This window comes from Hemitrygon akajei, chromosome 8 (assembly GCF_048418815.1).
Source record: "Hemitrygon akajei chromosome 8, sHemAka1.3, whole genome shotgun sequence".
In the NCBI taxonomy this organism is placed as follows: Eukaryota; Metazoa; Chordata; class Chondrichthyes; order Myliobatiformes; family Dasyatidae; genus Hemitrygon; species Hemitrygon akajei.
The window spans coordinates 87,265,686-87,293,398 of record NC_133131.1 but is presented as its reverse complement, the minus strand read 5'-3'; the positions used below and the strand labels follow the sequence as shown (position 1 = coordinate 87,293,398).

Genomic DNA, 27,713 nt, shown 5'->3' with positions numbered 1-27,713 from the left:
TATTGATGTCAATGGGCTAAAATAATGCTCTGAATTCCTTCCTATTTCAACATCAACTCCATGAAAACACTCTAAACTGCAAGCATCTACTCTTGTTTCTTATCAGATGTACAAGTCAGGACATGTACTGCAAATTCTGACAGATAGTTAAAAGAATTTTCAGATTAAAGCACAATTTTATGGCTCGATTTGTTACAGAGCATTCCTATATAAAGATCAAAATTGAGGGCAGAGGAGAACATACCCACTGTTGCGGGTGTTCAGCAGGTCTAATTCCTATTGACTTGTCTTTGTGATTTTTTTTACCAATTGTCAAGATCTTCAGCTGTGATGCTGTTACTTGCTGGATAATTACAATTCAATGTCATTCATCTGGTCAGTGTCTAATCCCCTTTCACATCCTTCAAGTGGAAGATAATAGTCTCAGCTTTTTGCCTTCTGTGGCCACTTTTCTGATGAGCTATAAGTAGAGATCTTGATATGTGAAGTGATTTGGCATCTCTGACCAATATAATTTGAGATCCATTTTCTCGCATTGAGAGTAATCTTTGCCTATGTAAAAGAAACTGGGTTTAGCAGATTTATTCTTTGTCCAGTTTCCTCCGCCTGACAAACTTCCAAACTCAAGGATGGTAATGCATTGAAGAAGAAAGCCCTTAACTCCGAGTGGAGTCATCGGGATGCCATCGTAACAGCATTTTTTTTAGCAGGCTTTCTTAATTTTAGGAGGCCGAGTTGCTAGCTCGATGCTCAACCCAGCACGGATGGAAAACATGCAAGGGAGCCGGCTGGATTCGAACTCAGGGGCCTTCGCTCCGAAATCGGACACTGATACCACTGCACCACTAGCTGGCTATGGTAATGCATTAGATGGGCAAAATCAGCCTCCTCAATGTCTAATATGTGCTATGATTTCTTTGATGACGAATTAAGTTTAAGCAACGTTTCTTTAAAAAATGTCACAACGAGTTTAAATAAAGATTTCGTGTTCATACACATTAGCAGAATGAGTCGGGTGAGAATACTCTGCTGACTTTGAACGCCAGTAATAAGTCAGGATCTATGCTCAACTATTTTCATGTACAATCTTTTGATATTTAGTAGCAAAAACACACATACTGTCAAAGTAGAAAGGAAATTTAATCAATATGTTTTTACTCCTTCCAACTTCACATTTTTTTAACCTTCCTGAAGAAAATCAAACATTTTTCCTCCACCAACTCCCAAGCAGATAACCATTGGTGATAACGTGTAGGTAAACTTCAACCACGCAATTGAAACCTATAATCCAAGCCATAAAGCAGAAGAAATGTTCCATGTTATGAAAGAATAGGTAACATTAAGCCGGTGGCCTAAACAAAGAATTCTGGATGAGTGGTATGAAGCTTCAAGAAATGTTTCTCTTTGAAAAACATGTTATTATTTGTATCAATCATATCTGAAACCATTTTGGAACTCTATGGTATTACATATATGAGTGAAATTGCATCAACATAATTAGTTAAGTGAAGTCAAGCTGTGAATTATGTACAGTATTTGCATCTGATCATAGGCCTCAGTTCCTATTGCAAATTTTGTCCAGCCTTCTCTTATGCATACATGAAATTGGAACAGTTAAGAAACATTTTGTTTTTTCAGCTAATAGACGTTTTCAGTCTCATCACCGACAGTTCATTTATTTTACACTTCCCTCTTCTACCTTCTCTTCCACTGAAAATTAATTTGCATTTCTCTATAACCCAGTTCCAAGAGCCAAACACCCAAAATGCTTACCGTTCCTTTTTTTCCAAGGAAGAGTTTTCCCAGCATTTTCTGTATCTGTTGCAGACTTCCAGTTTTAATTTTGATATTCAAAGGTATATCCCTTTTTTCTCCCCTTTTCAGTGGAATTTAAACTTCAGTCTTATTGCAATATTCAATAGCAGAAAGCAATGGCAAGAGCAACAGATATTGTTAGATCCTGGTAATGTAAATAGGAGTAACTAATACAGATTGTTGTTGGGATCATTGGAATTCTTAATGTTCTGGACAGGTATAAAAGGGCTCATTGCCAAAATTTACAGATGACATTAAAAAAAGAAAACTGTAAAGAAAAAAGATGGAAATGATAAAGATAGATTAATGGAAAGGGCAGCTTAATAATTAAATCAACTTAATACATGGAGATGTGAAAAGGATACATGAGGCTATCGAAGATTAAAATTTTGGAGTTCAAGAACAGAGAGGATTAAGTAAAACCTGAAAGTATGACAGAGTTATGCAAGTATAACAGATAAAAATTATATTAAATATTCACATCAATGTGTATCTAATGATGAAATTACTAATAATAAGATTAAAATGAATTCTGCACTGCAACTAATAATCTTATGTAATGACAGCAAATTTAATGTATTCTTCCTTGTTCTAGTTAACTGACTGGTCCAGTTGTATTTCAGGTTATTGGTAATCCGCAGCACACTACTAGGAGAGAATTCAGCAATACTACTGCCATCAATGCCTGGGGAAGTGGCTAGGTTCTCTGTTGTCAGTGTTAGCATCTATGAATGATGAGGCACAAATACTGCTTCATGCCTAGCAGGCCATACTTGATCTTTGTCCAGGTTTTGTTCCAGTGGACATAGATTACTTCATGATTTAAAGAGTTGTGAATAAAATAGAACACTGCAATTATCAGCAAACTGATTCCCTTTTGACCTTAGCACTGATGAAGCAGTTGAAGTTGAATGGACATAAGGTACCTCTCTTCCGGGAGTTCCAGCACTGATGTCATGGAGATGACATGACTGACATCTTTCCACTCCTCCCACTCTGCCACCTCAAAATAATATCAACTTTGATCAGCTGTGCTTTGTATGACTCCTGTCAGTTTTCACCCTTGATTCCCAATGGCTTAACTCAATGAAATGTTGATATGGTATCAAAGACAAACACACTCACATTAATTTTTGTATCAGCTCATAGTGAAGTAAGGCTGAAACAAGACTTTGAGTTAAATGGTCCTGATCAGATCGAACATTAAAAGAGGAGAACAAGTACTACTTGATCACATGCTAGCTAGTACCTTCCAACTGTCTGCGGAAGATGGAGCATAGACTAATGAACCTATAATTGGTTGGATTGGTTTGATTTGTTCTTTGTGGGGGGAAACATAACAGAACACGTTTCTACATTGCCAGGCGGAAGATAGTTGTACTGAAATATGGCTAGTCCTGGAGCACAAATATTCAATTCTATAGAGATGGCTGTGGATTTACCATGTTACCACTACCTTTTACGTGTGCCTGCTCCTGCCACTTATTGAATTGTAATTTATCTTCTCATTGCTGGGTTCAATAGGATAATAGGTAATGCCAATTCCTGAAGTTATAGATTGTGGTGGAGTACAGTTTTGTTGCTGCTGAATCCTGCAGCAGGTGTTTAGTTGTCATGCAGATGTTTCGTTTGTGCTGACAGATCAGCATCGACTCTGAATAAGACTGTCACATTAAATTAAGAGTTTCCTGGGTGCAAAGAAGAGAGTAGATCACCCTAAGAATTGTGTGGGCAGTCAGTTCTATCAGTCCTACCATGGGCAAATACATCCAGAGCAGCTGGATCACTCCAGACAAGACCAAGCAGGTTGCTCCCTCATGCTAATTCACCACGTGCCCCTAACCAGTGGGTCAGTAATGCTGTTCAGGGCCAGCTCAGTCCTATCCATTCCTTCCACTACATTCTCTGCAATTAAAATCACCTTATTTATTTCTCTTTTCTAATTGTGAAAGAATATCTTGAACCTGAAACATAAAATGTTTCCCTTTCCAAAGAGGGAGAAGGTCTGTCCCACAGCTATCCAACTCCAATTGGTTTCACCTATGAACTACTATATACTGTCCTACACCACTCCCCAACCCACTTCTATCAGTCTATCATCTTCTCCCCATCTGGTTCCCACGAACTATCTGTTTCTATGTACTGGCAATCTTTCCTGTTCCCTCCAAATCCTGGTAGAGTCTTGATCTGAAACATTGACCTACACCATTTCTCTATATAGATGCTGTTTGACCTCCAAAGTTCTCTTTCTATAGACACTGCATGACCCGATGAGTTTTAAAAAAAAACCTTCAGTTTTTTGTTTATTATTTCATATTTCAAGATTGATGATTATGATTTGACACTAAGTTTCTTATTTATTTCCAATTACAACGCTGACTTCCCTAATCAGGATCTGCTCAGAGTTAGAGATGGGTAAAATTCCAATCATCGGTTCACTTTGTTGTGTGGTACTAGTTACGCTTTGTTTCCATTTTTAGGACAATAAGATGATGAAATCTGAAACTAATTGATTAAACTGTTTTGATTAGTACTCTTAAGATGGTAGCCATGACTTATTACTTCTCCATACAAGAAATGCTATTTGGTAATAATTTATTCTAAACAGCAGGTGAGTTTTTGTGCTCTATCTATTCTCACTAGGAACTTACAGTAGTTAACACCACTAGGAATGCATTTTCAGGAACCGTGGAATTAGTGATAATAGGTGCTCCAGATAGTCTATTCATTAAAACAAAAATGAATAGCCAGAAAATCAAAATCTTACTCAGATTCTGCAATGATACCTTGAAACAAAAAGAAAGACTTGATATTGCTCAAGTCTAACAAGACTGTGTTACCTGATGTAAAACATCAGTAAATGATTTTGTTTTCCTTTCCTTGAGCAATGCAGACCTTTATGCTCTGGGAGCCAACATCTGAAAATAGGACACATTACTGGCCTGTATTTACTGTTTCTAAATAGGACATTCTGTTTTATTTGAGGGTAGATAAATATATCAGAAAGAATATAGTGAAGAAATAGTCTGAAGGGTTGAGTATGTGAGATTATTGGAAATATTTAAAGGTATTTTTTTAAACATTGGTGATTCCAAGGCGATGGGAAACTGACGTAGGAGAACAGATAAGACCCGAAGTAGATCAGTCATAATCACACTGCATGGCAAGGAAGATTTGACTGTCTGAGTGGCCTTTTCCTGCTCATGTTTCTTTATGTTATTTTGGATTTTCATACTGTTGTTACTTCTAATTCCTAGTGTTTATATCCCAGCAACAAACAAACTTTCCCCAATTCTACATCACTGAAATTTGACAGTGCAGCAGCTAGCACCAATCTCCTTCCATTTTACTGCTATTAATTGTCAGGTATTTCCTCTTTTCTACATTAGATGCTTTACCTGAGAAGATATTTAATCATCTAGTAATTTCAGTAAGCAATTTATGTCAGAGTAACACAAGATTAATGACCTTTCCTACAGAGAAAATATTTCTGTGTTTACAACATGATATTAAAGCTCATTGGGCAAACGTTCATGTATTTAACCTGTACAGTAATCCAGTACACTACTCATCCAAAATTAATTCAAAAATTATGGATGTTTTATTGTGATGATAAGGAAAAAAACATGATTTGGGAGATCTTATAGGACCTGATCTCAGATCAATTATTTTGAAATGCAAAGTTCAGTAGAGATGAGACTATACTACTAAAAATCAAACCATTGTTTCCCAGGAAGTCAACTTAATTTCATCCACAGTTCTCCAAATTCATAATTGCTAGGTGACACACGATCCACTAAAACCTCCTCCCTAAATTAGGGAGTAATTCCATAAACACATTGTTTCAGGTGAGTCCTATTCAATGGAACCAACCCCTTTCTACTCTGACACTTTACTCCTCTCCATAATTTATGCCTGAAATCTTTGTGCTGCCATTCCCTTTGAGCCTTTGAGACTTTGTCAGCCCCTTCCATCATAATCTCAACCACCTGTGTAAACTTATTCTCACAATGAACAACTTCTCCTGGAAATCTTCTGATTTCCTCCTAATAAAAAGGTTATTGTGGGAATCTTTGTAGGTATAAGCAACATTTTGTAATTCATATGCTCTTTTCTTTATTTCAGACCTTCACGAACCCCCCTCCTTACTTCTTCCTGTGGTATGTTCATGACTATATTATTACTGCTTCCTTCTCTCACACCGAACAAGAAAATGGAATTACCTTTGCATTCAATTTCAAAACCTTCTCTCACCTTCATGTCCCCAACTTCCCTTTATGTTATTGCTCTCCCCATCTCCAGGTTACGAGATGAACTTACAGTAAACATTCACAAACTATTTCTTAGAGCAAAATGCCGTCACTTGGTTCGTACAAGCAGAAGCTCAATTCACGCTTTGAAAAATCTCCACTGACAACACAAAATATTTCTATACGGTAGCGTCGCTCGGAAAATCCATGGCTGCGAGAGAGGTGAGTCTGCTTGAACACCCACCTGAACTCGATAAATACTGATTGCTAAAAATACACTTTTTACAGACTTTTGGTCCATCAGAGTCTGAGGCCGCCAAACCCTTGCTCTCCCTGCTCAACCTCGGCACTGTTAAGTCTTTGGAGCTAATGGACCACATGCTGTCTCTCCTGGGAAATCACCATCTTTGTTTTATTTTTAAAGAACTCTTCATGAAGCAAATTCCTGATCAAGTTTGTATAGCCCTCTCTAATGCACCCATGATGGACAGCGGGGAGCTTGCGAGAATGCCTGATAGTCTACACTCAGCTAGGCAGAGATGCATCATTCCTCCTCCTTTCTCTACCTCGATAAGCCCAGTCAGCAAGGCACCTAACATAAGGATGCCCGCAGCTGCAAAACAGACAATGCCAGACCTGTGCTCTTACCAAGCTTGCTTTGGTAGGAACGTTAGGAGGTGCCGACTACCTTGCAGCTTTGACAGTGCCTGTGCATCAAGACATCGGAGGTCTGTGAACTCTGTGGGCTCCAGTTGCCAGAGTTGCCTACTGGACACCCTTTCAGGGCGAGGCTTCCTGTGTGACATGGGTGTTCAAGTGAGTGTGCTGCCAGCATCGCCTATTGAATATAAGACAAAGAATGACAACCTTCACTGGAGGCCACCAATGGCAGCAGGATCCAGACTTCGGGACATGACGGGTGACACTCTGTTTCACTGGGTGCTGTTACACATGGGATCTCGTCCTGGCTAAAGTGGCCAGATCTCTGCTCAGTGCAGAGCTTTGGCACAAGGACTGTTGGTTGATCTTACGAACTGCTGACTTGTGGATATCAAGGACTTTGGGTCGTTATCCTGCTCCCTCAGTAAGTTCCCCATGACAACTCTGTCAGATGCATGCACCGCTGCATATGAGTTTGCTCGACTGCTAGGCAAATTCCCAAACCTCACCAAGCCCACATTCTCGCTGAAAATCATAAAACATGGGGTCGAGCACCACACTTCCACAACTAGCCCACCAGTCTGTGCCCACTGGACCCAGAAAAGAAGGCAATCACGAAGGCTGAGCTTGCCAACATGGAATGACTTGGCATTGTACGCTGGTCGAATAGCCCCAGGGCTTCGCCCCTCCATATGGTCCCTAAATCTGATGGTGGTTGTCAACCATGTGGCAATTACCAACAAGATAATGAGATCACCACCACCAATCACTACCTGGTCCCACACATTAAGACTTTTCAGCACATTTAGCTGGAAAGTCAATTTTTTCCAAAGTCAATTTAGTTAGGGGCTACCATCAGTTACCTGTGTGCTCAAAGGACATTCCCAAAATAGCTGTGATAACTCCATATGGCATCTTAGACTTTTTGCACATGCCATTTAGTTGAAATATGCAGCAATTTAGTTGAAATTTTCCAACGGCTGACTAACTCTGTTTTAAAAGACTTCGATTTTCTTTTTGTTTACCTGGATGACAAACTCAGGGCCAGTGTATACAAATACGAACACGTAACCTATCTCTGCACGCTTTTCGAGCATTTAGGACAACACAGGTTGATTATTAACCCTGTTAAATGCCAGTTTGGGTTGTCAACCATGCACTTTCTCAGTCATTGCATCTCCATAGAAGATGCAAAATTCTTCCATCAAAAGTAGCCAGTATTATGGATTTTCCATCAGCCTGCATGACTAAAAAACTACAAGAATTTTTAGACATGGTAAATTTCTATCATTGCTTCATACTGTAAGCTGCTGAACGTACTCTCCCCCTGTATAGTGCATTTAAAGACAACACCCCTAATCATGTACTTGACTGGTCAGCGGATACGACCAGGGCATTTACTGATACCAAACATGCTCTTTCTAATGCAATCCTACTGGTGCAGCCACTCCCCAATGCACCCATGGCTATTACTTCTAATGCGTCAGACTATGGTGTGGGTGCTGTGCACGAAAAGTAGGTTGGAGGCATGTGCCAGCCACTTGCCTCCTTCAGCTGGCAGCTTCATCCCCCCGAAAGGAAGTACAACACATTTGACCGTGAGCTTCTCAGTCTCTATCTGGCTGTCCGCCATTTTAGTTTTCTTCTAAAGGGCCACCATTTCACAAAGTTCACTGACCATAATCCCCTTGTGCATGTGATGGTAAAAATATCAAACCCTTGCATGGCTACAATGCCACTTAGCCTACATATCAGAGATCACAACTGATATACAACATATCAAGGGGAAAAATTCTTCTTCTTCTTCTGATTGATTTTCATGGCCAGCCTTTGGGGTTGTATGCTTAGGGGTTGACTATGCCGGCATGGCAGCCAACCAAGCTAATGACCCAGAGGTCCAGGCTTGCTGAAAAGCAGTCACGGGCCTGCGGTTGGCTGACATTGAGTTTGGGGAAGCAGGGGTTTCTCTCCTGTCCGATGTCTCAATTGGTCTCCCTCGCCCCTTTGTGTCCGCATACTGGAGGTGGACTGCTTCTGACTTCATACACGGCCTCTCGCATCTGGGCTGGAAGTCCTCACAGTAACTGGTTGCACTTAAAGAAAGGACGTGTGTCATTGTACTGCAGCCTGTGTGGAGTGCCAGCAGGCAAAGTAACTGTTATGGCACCTTTTGAGGTCCCAGTGTGATGGTTTAACCATGCCAATATAGACTTGATGGTCTTCTTCCCTCTACCGTGTTTTCACACACCTCCTTATCATGGTGGACCGCACCACCAGGTCACCAGAGGTCGTCCGTCTAGGTTCAACGACAGCCGCATTGTGGCTCAGATGTTCATCAGTACCTGGGTTGCTCAATTTGGCACTCCATCTGATATTGACTCTGACTGCTGTCCCCAATTTATATTAGATGCCCAGAACCTTGGCATTAAGCTACATCACACCACAGTGTATCACCTGCAGTCCAGTGGCCTATGTGAGTGGTTTCCACTGCTCCAAGGACTTCACTGACTGATGTGTGTTGACATGATCGTCTCCCATGGGTCCTGCATGGGCTCAGAATTCTTCCAAAAGAGGACCTGCAGTTGTCTGCGGCTGAGTTGGTATACAGACAGCTGTTATGTTTGCCAGGTGATTTCATTCCTGACACCACAACCTCCTGGTCAGCTTCTCAACAGTTTCCACCCTCCTCAGTAAATTCAATTCCTTTTCACGTATTCCTACCTCCCATCATGGTATACATGATGTGTATGAGTGACTGTTGACATTGGTTCCACCTCGTTTGTTTTTATCCGCCATGATGCACACCAACGTTCGCTCAGGCCCACTTACATGGGCCCGTTCCGTGTTTTGGAATGTGGAGAAAAGACTCATCGTAGATAAGAGGGGTAAACCTGAATGTATTTCAGTAGGTTGGCTTAAACCGGTCCACCAAGATTTGTAGGATTCCGTTACCATGTCCCTTCCTTCACGACATGACCATGAGTGCGTCAACACAGCTCTGGATGAGCCAGAGGAACCCGCTGCTCCTCCGCCCATGGAACACAGGACCTAAGCCAGGCTGGGCAGGCTCACAATGCTGGTGAATTCTTGGGCAGGGTCTGTGTAGGGTAACATAATTGGTGTAAATGTACATAATTCACAACCATTGCCATTAAGTTGGGGTTTCACTTCAAGAAGCTGCTCTGACATGATGACATAATTATGTAAAGGACCTTTAGTGCACTTTGGATTCAGTTTTAGGTTTTCAATAAATAAATTGCTACAGCCTTTCTGCAACATAAAGTGCCTCCACTGTTTTATTTGCAAAACCTTACAATAGAAGACAGACAAGTAGAAAGTGTTCCACTTGTGTTAAGGTAGGGCAAGACTCGAAAAGTAAATGAGAAGACCCTGCTGAGTATTATAGAACAGGTCACAAGTATCTAGTTTCCTGAAAATGGCAACACAGGTGGACAGGGTAAAGAAAAAGATGTCTTGCATACTTACCTTCATTGGTCTGTGCATTGAGCATTTGGGGAGACACAAGACACAGCCCTGATTCAAGGATTCACCATGAAATATTGACATTTTCCATCCTCCCACAGAAGATGCTTGACCCACTGAATTTTTCAAGCAGTTTGTTAGTTGCAGTGAGTACAGGGGTTGGGGGAAGGGGGTGATATTACAAATGTACAAATAGTGCTGAAAGCACAAAAGGAGTATTGCGTGAATTTCTGGTCACCCAGTATTAGGGAATCTGTAATTAAGATGGAAGGGGTGCAGAAAAGATTCATAAAGATGTTGCAAGAACTGGAGGGTTTGAATTATAAGGAGAGATTGGGTGTTTTTACCTTGGAGCATAGGAGGTTGAGGGGGTGACCTTAAATGCCTGAAATAAGCATGTCTCAGGGAAGAGTAGCTGCGCTTGATATTTCTTGTTCAGGTGCTCTGTTGATTATTAAGGCAGCCTAACTTGTTAAAGGGAGCTAATAATGTGTAACTGAGAACTACAGAGCAGCAAGAATGATTTAGCAGGTTTAATTTTTCAAAGCAAAAATTTCACATTTCTTCTAATGAACTCTTTTACATTTGCATAATTGAACTTGAAGTAGAATAGACACTTCATATGATTTAAATACTCCACAGAATTAATGTTAAAAATATACAGTAACTGCAAAAAGCACTCTTAAATATTAATCACATAGAACAAAATGTGTTGGTTAGGACCATTAGCACTAAGAATGAGATCAAAGAGACAGTAAACAAAAGTACTACATTAGGTGACATAGCAGGTACTAATGCAAACTGATAATGCATTGAATATACTCAACAGAATATCTTATTGTTCTCTTATCATTACTGTATAAGAGCAGTGAACATATTAGTTGTATTGAAGTGAAAACAAAAATAGGTTGGAAATAAGCTTTACATTTACACACAGGGACTTGTGCTCATATTATCTAGTGACTGTATGTGCAATTGTAACTATTTCGTTGTGTGCTGTATATTACTGTATGCATTGTGTTTTGTACCTTGGTCCTGGAGGAACACTGTTTCGTTTAGCCGTATGCATGAATATAGTTCAATGACAGTTGAACTTTATTTTTACATTCATCACGCAGAATGAAATGCCAGACAACATACTTAAAGCACACGCTTATGAATACAAACCCCGTGCAATGAACTAATTGATCATCTCCCTTTGTTGTCCGTTATGATAGTTGAGTTGACACCCTACAGCTATTTATGTTCTGAGAATGTAGGAATCCTGGCTATACCACTGAATATCTGCTCTCCAGAGCCTGACCAAGTTGCTCTATTACATCTACCCACAATGTGCAAAATTGCCTCAATATGACTTGTTTACAAGAAAAGATAAATCCAGCCCAACCAGTTTGTTAATCATCTGTGAATTGATGATGGTATGGAGTGTCATTCACCCATGCCTGGTTTGGATTTTAATAGGGTCACTGTTACTAAGGGACAGATCTCATCACAACATCAGTCCAAATATGGATCAATGAACTTAATTATACAGAGGTGAAAATAACGATCCTCGACATCAAAGCAGCATTTGGTGATCAATAACATCAAATAGCACTGTAAATTTGAAGTCAATGCACATTAATGGAGAAGTACTCCAAACCCCCTGGAGTCATAACTCTCACAAAGGTAGATAGCCATGGCTATTGGAGGTCAATCACCTCAACCCTAGGCATCACTGATGAAATTTCCAAGGCAATTTCTTATGCCCAATCATCTTCAACTGCTTCATCGATAACCTTCCTTCCACCCTAAATCCACATATGGATATTACACAATGTCCTCAGCAAATGAAGCAGTGCATGCCAGCATATCAGACTCAGGCATGTGCTGATAAGTGGCAAGCAACATTCAAGCCACATAGTACCAGGTAATGGCCATCCATCCCCACCATGACAGAGTTTAACCATCTGCCTTTGAAAATCAAAGGCATTGCCGTCACCAGAATAATCAGCATCAATATCCTGCAGAGCACTTTCCACTTGATATTCAATTGCACCAGACACAAAGGTGGATAAATTGTTCATTGTATGCTCTTTGAGCTAATAGAATGAAACAATTTTGGTGACATTTGTTGACATGTCAGAAGCTTCCTCATTTTTCTTTAACAATACAGATGTGTTTTTAGAATCTTGCAAGATGGCAGTTGGGATTTCTGGTCAATGTCTCAACTGAAAAATATTACTTTTAACAATGCAGCATTCACTGGTGGTCACTAAATGCAGCTATCTTATAACCTAACCTCTGGACCTTCATGCATCATACACAGTCACAGCTGACATTACTTCATTATAAAACAACTGTAAAGGCCTACTGAAAAAGGCTTTGAGATTTTAGGGAGCAGAGCACAGCCGGCAGCTGCTACTACAGCTCTTCCCAATTGAAGAATCCTTCCTCAGGCAAAAATTCATGTAGCTGGAGATGCATAAATCACTTACTTGTGAGAGTGAAACTGGCTGCCGTAGATGGTAAGAAAATGAGCCAGAAGTAAACTAGTTTAACAAGCTGAGGTATATGAGCTGAAATGCATCAGTCATTCATTGAATCACATTATTCCAGGTGGAAAAGCACAGGTGCTTAAATATTTGTTAAGTTAACAGATTCTTTCCCAATGACCTGAAAAATGTAACTGACTTTACAGATCAGTTCTGCAAAGACTCTTTTGCACCCTTCCTTGTAGCAAACGGAATTTTATTTAAAGAATGAATTAAATTAAATAAAACCTTTTGTTAAGGTGAAGATTCATTAAGTAAACAAACAATCTGCTAGGCTCATTCATTCAGGTGCCCTGCCATTTGGTGTGGGCGATCATGTCTCTCCATCCATCACGGTCCCTGACCCTCCGAATTGTAGTTGTTGCCTCCCCTGTTTCTAACCGTGATGTTAATCCATCTCTCATTTTCATTCTCTGACTGCCTCTGCTTCTTTTTCCTTCCAGCTTTTCAGTTGTAACTAAATGTTCTAATGTCTCTGTTTGCATGATGTGTCTAAAGAATTTTGATTGCTGTTTTCTGATTTTTTTTAAAGTAATGTACGTTTTGTTTTTGTTCTCTGCAGAACTTCTTATCCTGTCCGTATATGATATGCATAGCATTCTTCTGAGGAACCACATCTCTATTGCATTGATTCTTCTTTCCATTGCATTTGTGATGGTCCATGACTCGCAGCCATACATTAACATAGGAAGAATGTAGCAGCTGAGAGGTCTAAGGTGGATGTCAATTGCTATTTTCTTGTTTGTTAGGATGTTTCTCATTTCTGTAAATGCTGTTCTTGCCATTGCTATTCTTGCTTTTATGTCTGTTTTGCATTTGCCATCAGATGTTACCCATCATCCAAGGTACTTGAAGTTGTGAACTTGTTTCAGGATTTCATTTCCCAATACGATCCTACAGTTTGGGATATCAGGTTTCTTTGATATTACCATTACTTTAGTTTTCTTTTTATTTAAGATTAGGCCAAGTCTTTCGCTCTCTGTGTTGATGGTCGATACTAGTTTGTGTAAATTTACTTCACTATCAGTACTCTATCATCCACATAGCAGAGTTTGTTGATATTGTATCCTCCTATACTTATTCCAGGTAGGTCTTGTATGGTTCTCATGATGCTTTCACTGTACAGGGAGAACAGGTCTGGTGATCGAACAAAACCCTGTCTGACTCCTCACTTTATTGGCTGATATTCACCAATCTCGTTGTCTATCCGTATGGCTGCACTTTGTTGCTAGAAGAGATTCCTGATTATTCTTAGATCTTTTTCATCAATATTAATATCTTTAAGCATTTTCATGATGACTTGGTGTTTCACTGTGTCAAAGGCTTTTGTGTAGTATAGGTCAGAAACAGAAGTATAGGTCTTGTTGTACTTCTATTGACCTTTCGATAATATTCCTGAGAACATAAGTGGCGTTTGATGTTCCCTTGCCTTCGACAAAGCCACACTGTTCTTCACTGATCTCTGGTTTAATTTGGTTTCTTATTCTGAGCATGATGATTCTAAGTAGAATTTTTGTCAGGTGGCTCATAAACTAATTGTAACTGTTAGGTTAGAGGAACACAATTGTTTGAGAAGAGACATTGTTGATGCTTCAGGTCAAACCTTACATCAGGACGGAGACTAGAGAGAAGTGGAGTGAATGAATTCATGAAGTAAATGCTTGCTAACCAGAGGTAGACCTTTACTGGGCACACAAGGGTGAAGTTCTACCACTTCTCCTGTGCACTCTTTCAGAACTGATTATTTGGTAGACAGTTTCTCCTGCCATGCAGAGAAAGCTGTGCCTTCCACGACTCCTCTGTATCTATCTGTGCTATTATCCAAAAGTGATGGCTCTCATTAATAATTAAATCCATCCAAACAATTTCAACATTGAAAGAAAAAAGGACAGAAACTGAGAGATTTTCAATTTCTTTAAATTATACCAAAAATGCATTTCTGATGCATACACACAGTTATTGCTAATGGGTTTGAGGTGTGGTAATAATGATTATTTATGGCCTCCCATGAGTTACTGTCAATACAGTAACTGAACATACATGGCCCAGTATGTAACATTTCAGCTCAGAATTGAGCAACAGCAACACATGGCCTTAAGTAATTCAATTTTCTTGATGAAAAGAATGTGGACTTCCGTGTGCCTTATTGGGATTGAGCTCTACAAATAGTTCAATACTTGCCAAACCAAACGACAGAGCAATCTGCTTTGGAACCTTGCTTTTTCAACTCAACTATTCCAAGCTAAAGGACTCTTTCCAAATTTGATAAATGGCCATGGTAAATCTTTTAAAATAATTTTGATAGTGTTTCTACCTGATTAAAATACAAATATACACTTTCTTAAAAAATTAGAAATTTTAAAAGCACTGTTCTTTAAGCAGACCATTTAAGATGCTGGTTTCAAATTTCTCTGACATTACTTAATGGCCAGTTTAAAATTATTTACATATGGTCTCATCCAAATTTCCTCCTTAGGGACATGTGCCGCATGAATTTAATAACAGGCCAAAATTGACCAATCATGGTACTTGCTCACTATTAATCATTTTCACACTTTTTGGCACTCAATGAACTGCATAATTACCGTTCCTTCTTTTTGGGCAAAGAAGTAGATATTCTGGAAGGAAATTAGACCATCACCTCATCACTCTAGTTGACAAGTTCCAGTTAAGATAAGAAGCTGCGTTGGCAACTACAGTACAGCCTATCATTTAAGTTTGTTGGAAGACCACCTGAACATTGCTTAGCCAGCACATTAACGAAGGATTAGAAGCATACGTCTTTGGATGGAGGACTAGGAGTACACACTTGGAATACAATGGAAAAATTTAAACTCCAAGTACTGCAGCCTTTTTTGCAGCATAGGTTACAATGGGACATTATAAAGTATTCCAAATGTTATCACTAAAGATAAAAGAAGTCTTTTGCAGACAAGATAAAAATACTCTAAGTAGCTACTTCCTTTCAGCACCTGGGTGGGTTAAGTCTAAGAGCATTGTGGAAAGTTTACTTCTCACATAACATTTTATAACTCATAGTAAATAATGTAACAAAAGACTTATTTTGCTCAAAAGTCACTGATACCATCGAACTTCTGGGTGAGAGCAAGGCTCAGTTACCTGGCTCCTTGGTAATCACTATTGCTGTCATTCCACTTGCAAGAGGAGGTCACAACTGTGAATATTGCTTTGCAATAGATGAATCTGGTCAGTGATGCTTTTCATAGCATATATTATCCTTCTGACAACACGAAATTGTTGCTGAAATTTATGTAACTATGCACAAAAGGTTTGACTTCTTTTACCAAGGAACACAATTTGCTTATCATTTAAGTAGTTTTGTGTCCTCTGTGTTCAGTATGAGTGGTGTTTTCTCAACATTGGCCCACTAACAGTAAATTCAGATGAAGCTTGGGCAATAAATACATTTTCCCATGTTTTAGTATGGTCTTCGCAAATGCTACTGGAGCAATGAGCAACAGAACAAAAAAGATTAGGGAGCAGAGCTAATGGCATGTGTAAAATAATCGGAGGAGGAAAGATTATTTTTCGGCCACTAATGGTGAATGCCTGAATGGAAAATGTTGTTTCTTTTATCATCACTGACTACAAAGTACATAGAGGGAAGAACAAGTAGTGGCCAATATCACAATACCCATTCAGCACACATTTCTTCCCCACTATCCCTCTGGGTATCAATGGAATTGCTGATCAAGGACTAGAAATATTATTCTTCATGATGAACTTATCTGGAATTTACACAGTCCCCCGAGACAGTCAAAGTTTGAGTACAGATAAACATCAACAGAATTCAAACAAATAAGGAATTGTCAGATTAGAAATGAGATATAGAGAGACAGATCAAGAAGACATCATTAAGCACGGAAATGGAGCAAAACATAAAGATAACATATGACACGAAAGAAATTTTCTATCCACTGGTAATTTGGTTCACTAAAATTATGCAGGAGCTCATGTATAAGCTCAAATAAGTTTAACAAATGTTTTACTAAGATTTAATTGAAAGGCAATAATTTTAGAAGCATTTAGCTTAAAGTGTTATTTTAAAATCTATTAGATTTCAAATCATTTATTTTTATAGTCAAGTTTAAAGGGATATTATAATTACAAAAAATTAAAATTCTTATCTTAAATATATATTCCACTGAAGTGCATGATCATTTGAAAGCAAGTTTACCGTTACATTTGGAAAGCATCTGCTGATTCATGTTTCTCCCCTCAAAATTAAGGTTTGTCAAATGCTTATTTTTCAAAGACAATGCCTCTTTAAATGTGCATGCTGTGTTGACAAAAAACATTCACATGACATGGCAATCAGACAATGCCTCCCATTTTCTGGAGGGTGGTCTAACATTGATGACAATAATGAGCATGAAGTTTATCTTAGATTTCACGCACCACTGTCCAATTGAGCAGTTGACATTCACTTCATAGCAGAAACAGACACTACGTGCTAAAAGCCATGACAAATGTGCACCTTCTCCCACATTACTGTCCATCTCATGGGCAATTAACTGCATCACAGAAAATGTGACTGGGTAATGTGTGACTATCATGTACGAGTCTTAAATAGATTTAAAAAGGGAAACAAAAATAGGCCCTTTGATTTTTTTCTGTCCTGTAATTGTATTTAGCTTATACCCATTCTCACATTTTAAATTGGACTGTTATTAAAAACATAGACTAATTTGATCAGCCACTTTATCTATCATCTTTAGGTTGCATAACTTATCCCCCAAGCATTTATCTTTCTAAAAAGAAAGAAGCATGCATCAAATTATGACCTTATTTCCTCAAATGATTTCTGAGAGCTTCAAAATCAATGAATTCTTTTTTTAGAAAAGGGACTCGATTTGCATTTGAAGATATTCTTACAAACAGAAAGCAAATGAAATAACCAGAACATTTCTTCATGGCTGGGTTACAGAAGAGAAGTTGCCTTTAGCAGCAGGAGAATGTCTTGCAATCTTTCAAATGGGATAATGCAATGCTTTGTGTCAACGTGAGCAGATGGATATGCTCTCAGTTTAACGATGCTGCTGAAAGATGACACATTGGACAATGTAGGACTGCCTTAATTATAGACAAAAGTAGAAGCCTCTGTTCTCTTGTAGAGCTTGAATTCAAATGAGGACTGCAAAGTTGAGCGTTTTATGTAGAATGAGCAGTGCTGAGATGAGCCATTCAGCCCAGTTAATGCAGACCTGTTTGCACAGTTCATTTATCATTCTTCTTCATCTAACCCTGGATTCCGCTCTCCCTCTTGTGCATATCATTAAATACATCAATCATACCTGTGAGTTTTAATCGCTCTTTGCTTTTTCTGGGTTATATGGCTTACTTTAGTGACCACCTTGTATTGGTAGCATTTGACTTTGTAATTCCTACGAAAATGGGGGCCTTTAAAATACTACTTTTTTAATGAAGTAAATAGGGTCATCCAATAACACATTATGCCAAAATGATCCTGAAGATTAGATTTTCCTACGAAAACAACTTCTCTCCCAACAGCTTTTTCAGTGACCAATCAAAAGGAAAAAAAGTGTTATAAATTTTTATGGAGTGCAGTTTCCATAATCACGGACACTAAAGCATTTTATAGCCAAAAATATTCACTTACAGTGCTCCTGTGTTACCAGGGTGTTGGAAGTATTGTGTTCCTGGAAGACCATTAGTACCACAGTTTTTGTAATTAGTGTGATCCCGTTTCTCTTTAAGGTTGTCACAGCCAGGAATGTGGGGGGAGGGGGAGAGTACTGGGGATAAACTCCTATTACCTATTAACTACTCCCAATGGCATGCATCTTAAATAGCCTCTGACAACCAAGTTTAGCTCCTGTCCTTCATGTGTGGCTTAGCTACTAAACCCAGCAGAACCATTTCTACTGCCAGGAGAGGGCATAAGTTCAGTTACTGGTGCCTTAAAACTGGTCACTTCGGGCAAATGGTGCTCATCAGTTATGTTTAACAGCCTAGCTTGGAGAAGGGAAACTGTCTTTAAACATCTGCTGCCTTGCAGCTGTATCCACTCATGGGGAGGACTTTGGGAGTAAACCCGAAGGGAAAAGTATGGAGCTGGAGTCCCTATGTTGAGTTCAATACTGACTGGCAACTCCTGCAACACTGCGGGATGGGCAACACTTTGCTCTCCATATTGTACTGTCCCGGCTTGTCTACTGTTTTTCATATCAACTTCAACACCTAAGACACAACAACCATGGTCAACTCAGACAAGTTATGAGCTGAGATGCATCCCTCAACAATAATGCCCTTACAGGTGCATGGTCTATAGGCAAGAGAACTCTCATTGCATAATTGGCAGAAGACAAAGGGCTGCTGTTTTAATTAATAGAAATATTACATTGTTTGATAAAGTAGTGTTGTAAAAATATCAATAGAAGGGATGCCCCTGTTAGTTTCTAAAGCAAATCCCTTCAATGACCTCCAGTTGCTCACCAACGTTCTTACTTGTTATCCTTGGGAAACTAGTTTGGTTCTCTGTTTACACTTAGTTCTTATCTTTTCTTTTATATATATATATATATATATATATATCGTAAGTGTGAATTTTATTCCATTTCTCAAAATTTTTGTTTGTGATTTGTAAATTTCTTAAGGGCAGATTGCTATTCCTTGAATTACCATGACACAGAGGTGTACTGTTCTATAGCAGACAATCTGTGAATAGCAAGATTTCATGTCAGTATGATAAATTACCAAACAATCAGTTTCAGCATTGTCTAGCAAAAGAAAGGACTCCCCTGTACTTTCAATAATGCTGAGTGATTCTTTACTACCTCAGGAGAAATGGCAGATCTAAGAGTGAAGCTGTCCTTCAGTCCTGAACTGAGTATCAGTCTAGGTTCAGTGCTCAAGTCAATGGACTGGGCCTTGAATGTACAACCTACTGAGTGACATAACTGAGTCAAAGCTGACATATAAAAAGAGTTACATCACTGGCAGACATTGTACATAAATATCATTCTGAAGGACATTAATTCTACATGTTACTGTCTTATTTCTTTAGCTGGATGCAGCCTCACATCTGTTAATTACATAAATCCACAGTGTTGGCACCAGGTTGCCAGGCAATGATAGGGATTCAGTTTAGGATACAGACAATAGTATTACAACCGTATTTCATGTCTTTCATTACTCTTCTCTTGCATCCGAATGTTTCAAATTACCCCTTAAAATCTCATCACCATCACTGAAGGTGATAATTCTTAACTCAGTTTGATTTTAAAGTTTTGTGAATGCACAGGAAGGCGAAACAAAGACTGATCAAATGTTACTACTACACATATCTAGAATAATAATTATATGCAGAACAATACCCAGCATTTCTCCTTTAGTAAGATGGCAGCAAACTAATTGAGATGGTCACTCCACAGTCTTTCTTCCGGAGGAGGGATTCTTCCATCTTCACTATGCCCTGACCACTTGTTTTGGAGCAAACCACGGCTGCGAACTTTCAACCTTCATTTCAGCTCCATGAATGGATACTACTTCCCCTCCTGTTATCTGTAGGTTCGACTGAAATTTGTGCTCTGTTTTCACTCAGCCTTTTTTCCCTACTCATTCTATGTGCAAAATATTCCAGTACACTTGTTGCTGTGCCCTTCTTAGAGATATTACACAAAAGGAGCTAAAAAATTATTCAGCTGTACATATAATCATCATAAATTCTGTTTAATAAGGATCACATATTACTGATTGTTTTGAAGCTTATGAGTGAACAACTTAAGAGACCAAATATAGTGGCTTACAGCTCTCACAGCTAAACAACACATCTGTTGTCAGAGTGTGTAATGCCTTTATTTTCTCAGCAATTCAACAGCTTTTGTTTTTCTTTATGTCACCCAATTGATCATTTATCTGACAGACATAACTAGATGCCTTGAAGCACCTGTCATAGTAAAGTGTGACAAGTGGCACAGTTGTTACAACATCACTAATGGTTACTCAAGGCATATTGCACCCGTATTTCACCAGGTGGGTGAAGCAAAGTGCAACTGAAACTGAATGAATAAACTCTTTAATTGTTACTTGGATTTGTAGCTGGAAATGGCTATCATGTAATATTGAGGAATTGTTCACACCCATTTATGACAGATTGAGGTGATTAATTTTCTTCAGAATTCTCTATAAATTCTCTTTATCAAAGAGTGATGGAAACAGAGTCTTTGATGGATAGATTAGCAAGTGAATGAAATATTACAGGAGTAGAAAGGGGATGCTAAGTTGGAGTTACATCGACATCAGCCATTATCTTTTTAAACACCAGAACAGTTCTGAGAAACAGAGAAGTCTATTTCTACTGCTAATTCATAATTTTGTAATACTAATGAATGTTTATGAGTATTATGCTACCCTCCATTAAACTATGATCTGATATCTGTAGTAGTCTGTTTTTAATCATCCAACCCTTGCAAATCTGTTCGGGGTTTACAGCAAAATAAATGTATTCACACATTTGAATCACATAACCTCGCTGCTGAGTTTTAATAAAAGTAAAGCTGGTTGTTGATATGTGCAGAGAGTGACAAAGGTGGTGAACACACATCAAGAGCTTTAATCAGATGATCCAAAGATGTTTACAGGCAAATACAAACCAACAGCTGCCACAAAACATGCAGGTTGTCCTACTTTGTTTATCCTGAGTTTAAGGAAGAATGGACAGAACTGAGCTTTGAAAGACACATTCACCTCAACAATCTCGCTGACCCTGATAAACACTAATTTTATATCATTCGCAGGATCCAAAAATATTTCAAAATTCCACTGCTGTATAAAATAATAAAGGAATCTTAATTTTAGTATATTCATAATATTTCTTAAATTGTCGCTTCTAAATTATTCACCCCAAAAAAACCTTAAGCCATTTTCCCCCCTCTGTTAACTTTAAGTTTGCATCATAAGGTCACCTTGCAACACTCACATGGAAAATGAGAATAAGTTAACTTTTCTCAACTATATTTATCACTTTGTTTTTTTAGTATCAGTATCTTCTTCATGGTTTCATGTTTCATCTCTTCATGTACCTCCAAAGGGTTGACACTTTTTCAGGATATGCTAACTCAAAATGCTTAAGATTATTCTAGATCTCTTTTGTATTTATTACAGTAATGTAACCTTTATCATGTGTGTTCAGTTGAGCTCTTGTAATTGACACTCATTCCAGTACTTTATTTTAGGATGAATTGTATTTGCACAAATAATCCCTATACAGGCTATCTTTTCTCTATGCATACTTTATATTTCTGGTTCCCTGGAGTGGCTTAACAAGTTGGAATACTGTTGAAGTGCACTGATGTAACTTGGAAATTGCAGGCGATAAATTGCACACAATAACTATACACTGTTACGCCTGTGCCCAACTCTGAGGGGTCGAAGGGTCCCAAAGCAGCCCCCTCCTTTTTGAGAATCGCAAGATCGCTATTAATTCAGGTCAGCAGACTCAGGAAATGAGAGAGAAACGTTTGGAATGTCTTGGCCCCTCGGTGATACAAAACTACGGGAAACGGCCATTGTCTCTTGGAGACCGAATTGTGTATTGAGTACTGTGCTTCGTGGAAGCCCTCAGGCAACGTGGGCTGGTTGGGGGATGGCATCATTCCACCCTGATTGACATCTGAGACCCCGTGAGTGGGGATAAAAGAGGGTCTGTGGGAACAGCCCCTCAGACGTACCAGAAGAAACGCTAGAAATCCTGTAACAGCGTAGTAGCAAAAGCCGGTGGAAAGCCACGTGCGTCCTTTTCCATTTGCCTCAGAATTGGTGGGCCTTGCCACAGAAGAACGGCTTTAGCTAACCACAAAGGAGAAATCAGCCCCAACGACTCTCGAAGGATTGACATCATAAAAGGAATGGGCAAGTTTTAATCTCTCTCTCTTGACTCCAACCAAAGACTGCAGCCGGCAGCTTGAATGAACTTGAGTGACTTTTATATTTCCATCGGACAATACATTATCCCCTAGACAACGACAGAGTTATTTCTTATTGATTATTATTATACCCGCGCATTTAGATTTAGTATTGACGACGTATATTATCTATATGGTTGCATTGATATTATTTTTGTGTATTTTTATCAATAAATACTGTTAAAAATAGTACCATCAGACTTCAACGGACCTCTCTATCTTTGCTGGTAAGTGACCCAGTTACGGGGTACGTAACAACACTAATAAATGGCCAATTAATTAATATTTTTAGTGCGATTTCGTGGGGGAGTCATGTTGATCACCATTTGGAGAAATGTTCTGGGTATGTTGATTTGTAGCAGGCACAAGAGATTTTCTTTCTATGTACACTGAGGTGGAAGAACAGGCTTGTATTTAGCATCTCTACAAGTAAATGGCACATTTGGCATTGCAATAGTCTACGGTAAGTAGGCTACACTGGATACAGTCCAGATTTTGTGTTCTACTCTCCAAAATGGGACTTCCAATCTTTTTTTTTTTGAATCAGAAGCACAATTGGTAATATTAAAAACTTTAAAATGTCAGTAAGGTGGGTCAGCGGATCTGATTGTTTACTCCTGGGATGAAAGGAAACATCCCGTAATGTTTGATCGGGAAAACAACTCATTATTTCATTGTCCCAATAATCATACATTTAAATCCTGTTCTTTTCCTACCTGCATACATACAGAGGCTAAAGAGCAAAGCTCAGGAGATTAGGACAACAAAGAGCAGAGGAGTGCCTATGAGATTACTTTGAGTCTGTGGACTGGGCATTGTTCAGGGACTCATCAATGGAACTGAATGAGTACACCATGGTTGTCATGGACGTTATTAAAACAGTTGTAGATGAGTGTGAACTAGAAGCCCTGGGTGAACAATCCACAATCTGTTGCGGACCACATGAGAAGCATTCAACTTTAGTGACCAAGAAACCTACAAGAAGTATAGGCATGGTATCCAGAAAACCATCTCACAGGCGAAGTGGCAATTCTAAACTAAACTTGAATCAACAAAGGATGCTCGACAGTTGTGGCAGGACTTCAATACTATCACCTCCTACAAATTTACATCAAACGACATAAGCGAGAACAGGGCTTCATTTCCAGGTGAGCTCTATGACTTCTACACTCCTCTTGACCATCAAAGCATAGAAGAACCATCACAATCTCCCATAACCCGCGATGATCCTGTGATTCCAGTCTCTGATGCCAACATGCAAGCAGCCTTCAGGAGGGTGAACACATGAAAAACACCCAGCCCAGATGGGATACCTGGCTAAGTACTAAAGACCGGTGCTGATCAACCTGCTGGAGTGTTCACTGAGATTTTTAACCTTTCACCTTGGCAGTCTGAGATACCCACCTGCTTCAAGCAGGTTTCAATTATACCAGTGCCTAAGAAGAACCTGGTAACCTGCCTCAGTGACTATCATCCAGTAGCACTTACATCCAATGTGATGAAGTGTTTTCAGAGATTAGTGATGACAGGTATCAACTCCTGTCTGAAAAGTGATTTGAATCAGCTCCAATTTGTCTTCCAGAGCAACAGTCCATAATAGATGACTTCTCAATGGCTCTTCGCTCAACCTCAGAACATCTGGACAGCAAAGATGCATAACATTTTCCTACCACAAAGGTTTGCTAGTATTGCACAGTTGAAGGGGGGAGGGGGGGTTGGGTGTTTAGATTAGAGTTGCAGGGGAATGGGAACCAGAGTGCCAGAAAAGATAGTGGAGTAGTTTTGGAGATATGTTATTTATACATCCGACAAGGTCAGAAATCAAAAGGAAGAGCATGGTGAGATGAACGTTCTGAGTTGAGTATATTTCAATACAAGCAGTATTGCAGGAAAAGCAAATAAGCTCAGGGCATGGATCAACACATGAAATTATGATACTGTAGCCATTATTGAAACTTGGTTGTAGAAGGGGCAGGAATGACAGCTTATAATTACAGGTTTCTGTTGATTTAGATGTGATAGAGTGAGAGGGATTAAAGGAGGGGGGGCTAGTGCTACGAATCAGGGTAATTGTCATGACAGTGCTCAGTCAGGACAGACTGGGGAGAGGGTTACTCAGGCTACATGGGTTGAACTGAGGAATAAGAAAGGTTAATAGGGCTATATTATAGACCACCCAACAGTCTGCAGGACTCAGAGGAAGAAGTTTGCAAAGAGAATGCAAGAAACATAAGGTTATTATAGTAGGCGATTTTAACTTTCCACATATTGACTGGGACTACCATGCTGTAAAAGGACTGGGTGGGATAGAGTTTGTTAAATGTGTTTGGGAAAGTTTCCATAATGAATACATAGAAGTGCCAATGAGAGAGTGTGTGATACCCGATCTATTAGGGAATGAGGCAGGGCAGGTGACAGAAGGCTTGGCAGGGAATACTTTGCATCTAGCGATCATAATGCAATTTTTCCAAGGTAATTATGGAAAATGATTGGTCTGGTCCTCAGGTTCAGATTCTAAATTGGAGAAATGCCAATTCTGGTGGCATCAGAAAGGGTCTCACAAGTGTGGATTGTGACAGGATATTTTCTGGCAAAGGTGTACTTAGTAAGTGGAAGGCTTTCAAAGGTGAAATATTGAAAGTACAAAGCTTATATGTGGCTATCAGAATAAAAGGTCTATAATATAGCCCTATTAACCTTTCTTATTCCTCAGTTCAACCCATGTAGCCTGAGTAACCCTCTCCCCAGTCTGTCCTGACTGAGCACTGTCATAACATGTTCAGAAAACTTTGGTGTTTGAGAGATATTAAGGCCCTAGTTAAGAAAAGAATAGGTGTATTTCAGGGATAGGCAGGGAGGATCAAACCAGGAAATTGAAGAGTATAAGAAACCCAAGAGAACACTTAAAAAAGAAATCAGGAGGGCTAAAAGGAGGTATGAGGTTGCCCTAGCAGACAATGTCATGGAGAATTCAAAAGGTTTCTACAGATATATCGAGAGGAACAGGATTGCAAAGGACAAAATTGGTCGTCTGAAAGATCGGAATGGCAATCTAAGCATGAAGCCAAAAGAGATGGAGGAGATCTTAAAATGATATTTTTGTATCTCTATTTATTCAGGAGATGGACACAGAGTCTATAGAAGTGAGGCAAAGTAGCAGCAAGGCAAGGACCATATACAAATTTCAAACGAGGTGGTATTTGCTGCCTTGAGGAAAATTAGAGTCGACAAATCCCTAGAGATGTGCTCCCTTAGACCCTGAGGGAGGCAAGTGCAGAGATTATAGGAGCCCTAGCAGAGATATTTAAATCATCCTTAGTGACAGATGAGGTACCGGAACATGGGAGGGTAGCTAATGTTGATCTGTTGTTTAAAAAAGGCTCTAAGAATAAATCAGGAATTTATAGGCCAGTGATACTTAAATTAGCAGTAGGAAAATTAATGGAAGCTATTCAAAGTGACTGGATCTATAAGTATTTGGATAGGCAAGGACTGTTTAGGAATTTTCAGCATGGTTTTGTGCATGGTAGGTGACGTCTAAGAAATTTTATAGAGTTTTTCAAGGACATTACCAAAAGTTGATGAAGACAAAGCAATCAATGTTGTCTACATGAACTTCAACAAGGCATTTGACAGGTCCTGCATGGAAGGTTGGTCAAGGAGCTTGATCACTCAGTATTCAAGATCAGGTAATAAATTGGATTAAATATTGGGTTTGTGGGGGAAGCCTGAAAGTGGTAGAAGATTGTTGCCTCTCTGACTGGAGGCCTATGACTAGTGGAATGCCACAAGGATTAGTGCTGGGTCCTTTGTTGTTTGTTAGCCATTTCAGTAACCTGGATGATAATATGGTTAACTGGATCAGTAAGCTTACAGAAGATAGCAAGATTGGGGGTGTAGTGTACTGCAAAGGAAACTTTCAAACCTCGTAGCAGGATCAGGACCAGCTGGAAAAATGGCCAATGGAGTTCAGTGAAGACTAGTGGGAGACCAATCAGGGTAGTTTTTACACCATGAGCAGTAAGCCACTGAGGAGTGCTGAGTTTTCTGTTGTTTGTCATCTCTATCAACGATCTGGATGATCATGTGGTTAGCTGGATCAGCCAATTTATGGATGACACCAAGAATGGGCAGTGAGGAAGGTTATCATGGCTTGCAGTGGGATCTGGACCATACGGAAAAATGGGCAGAAAGCTGGCAGGTGGAATTTAATGCAGGCAAGTGTGAGGTGTTGCACTTTGGTGGGACCAGCCAGTGACACAGTGAACGGTAGGGTACTGAGGAGTGTGGTAGAACAAAGGGATCTAGGAATACAGATCCATATTTTAATGGAAGTGGTGTTGCAGGTAGATAGGTTCTTAAAGAAAGCTTCTGGCACATTAGACTTCATAGACTGAAGTACTGAGTACAGGAGTTGTGATGTTAAATTGAAGTCATTTAAGATGTAGGTAAGGCATAATTTGGAGTATTGTGTGCAGTTTTGTTCACATGTCTACAGGAAAGATACAAATACGATTAAAAGAGTGCAGAGAAAATTTACAAGGGTGTTGCTAGGACTGAAGGAACTGAGTTATAAGGAAAGATTGAATAACTTAGAATTTTTTTTCCTTGAACATAGAAGATTAAAGGGAGATTTAAGGGAAATGTCACTCCACTCTTCAAGAAGGGAGAGAGGCAGATAAAAGGAAACTTGATCTGATCTCAGTGGTTGGGAAGATGTTGGAGTCGATTATTAAAGATGAGGTCTCTGGTTACTTGAAGGCATATGATTGAAAAGGCCATAGTCAGCATGGTTTCTTCAAGCGAAAATCTTGCCTGACAAATCTGTTGGAATTTTTTGAAGAAATATCAAGCAGAATAGACAAAGTAGAATTGGTTGATGTTGTACATTTAGATTTTCAGAAGGGTTTTGATAAAATGCCCCACATAAGGCTACTTAACAATCTGCGAGCCTGTGGTATTACAGGAAAGATTCTAGCATGGATAAAGCAGTGGCTGATTGGCAGGAGGCATTGAGTGGGAAT

The 27,713-nt window shown here is 39.3% G+C and overlaps 1 protein-coding gene across 2 annotated transcripts in view; it reads right to left on the bottom strand.

Annotated features, from left to right (window-relative positions):
* dgkb (diacylglycerol kinase, beta) overlaps nucleotides 1-27,713 on the bottom strand; it is a 768,700-nt gene that overhangs the window by 249,278 nt on the left and 491,709 nt on the right. The window lies entirely within an intron of this gene.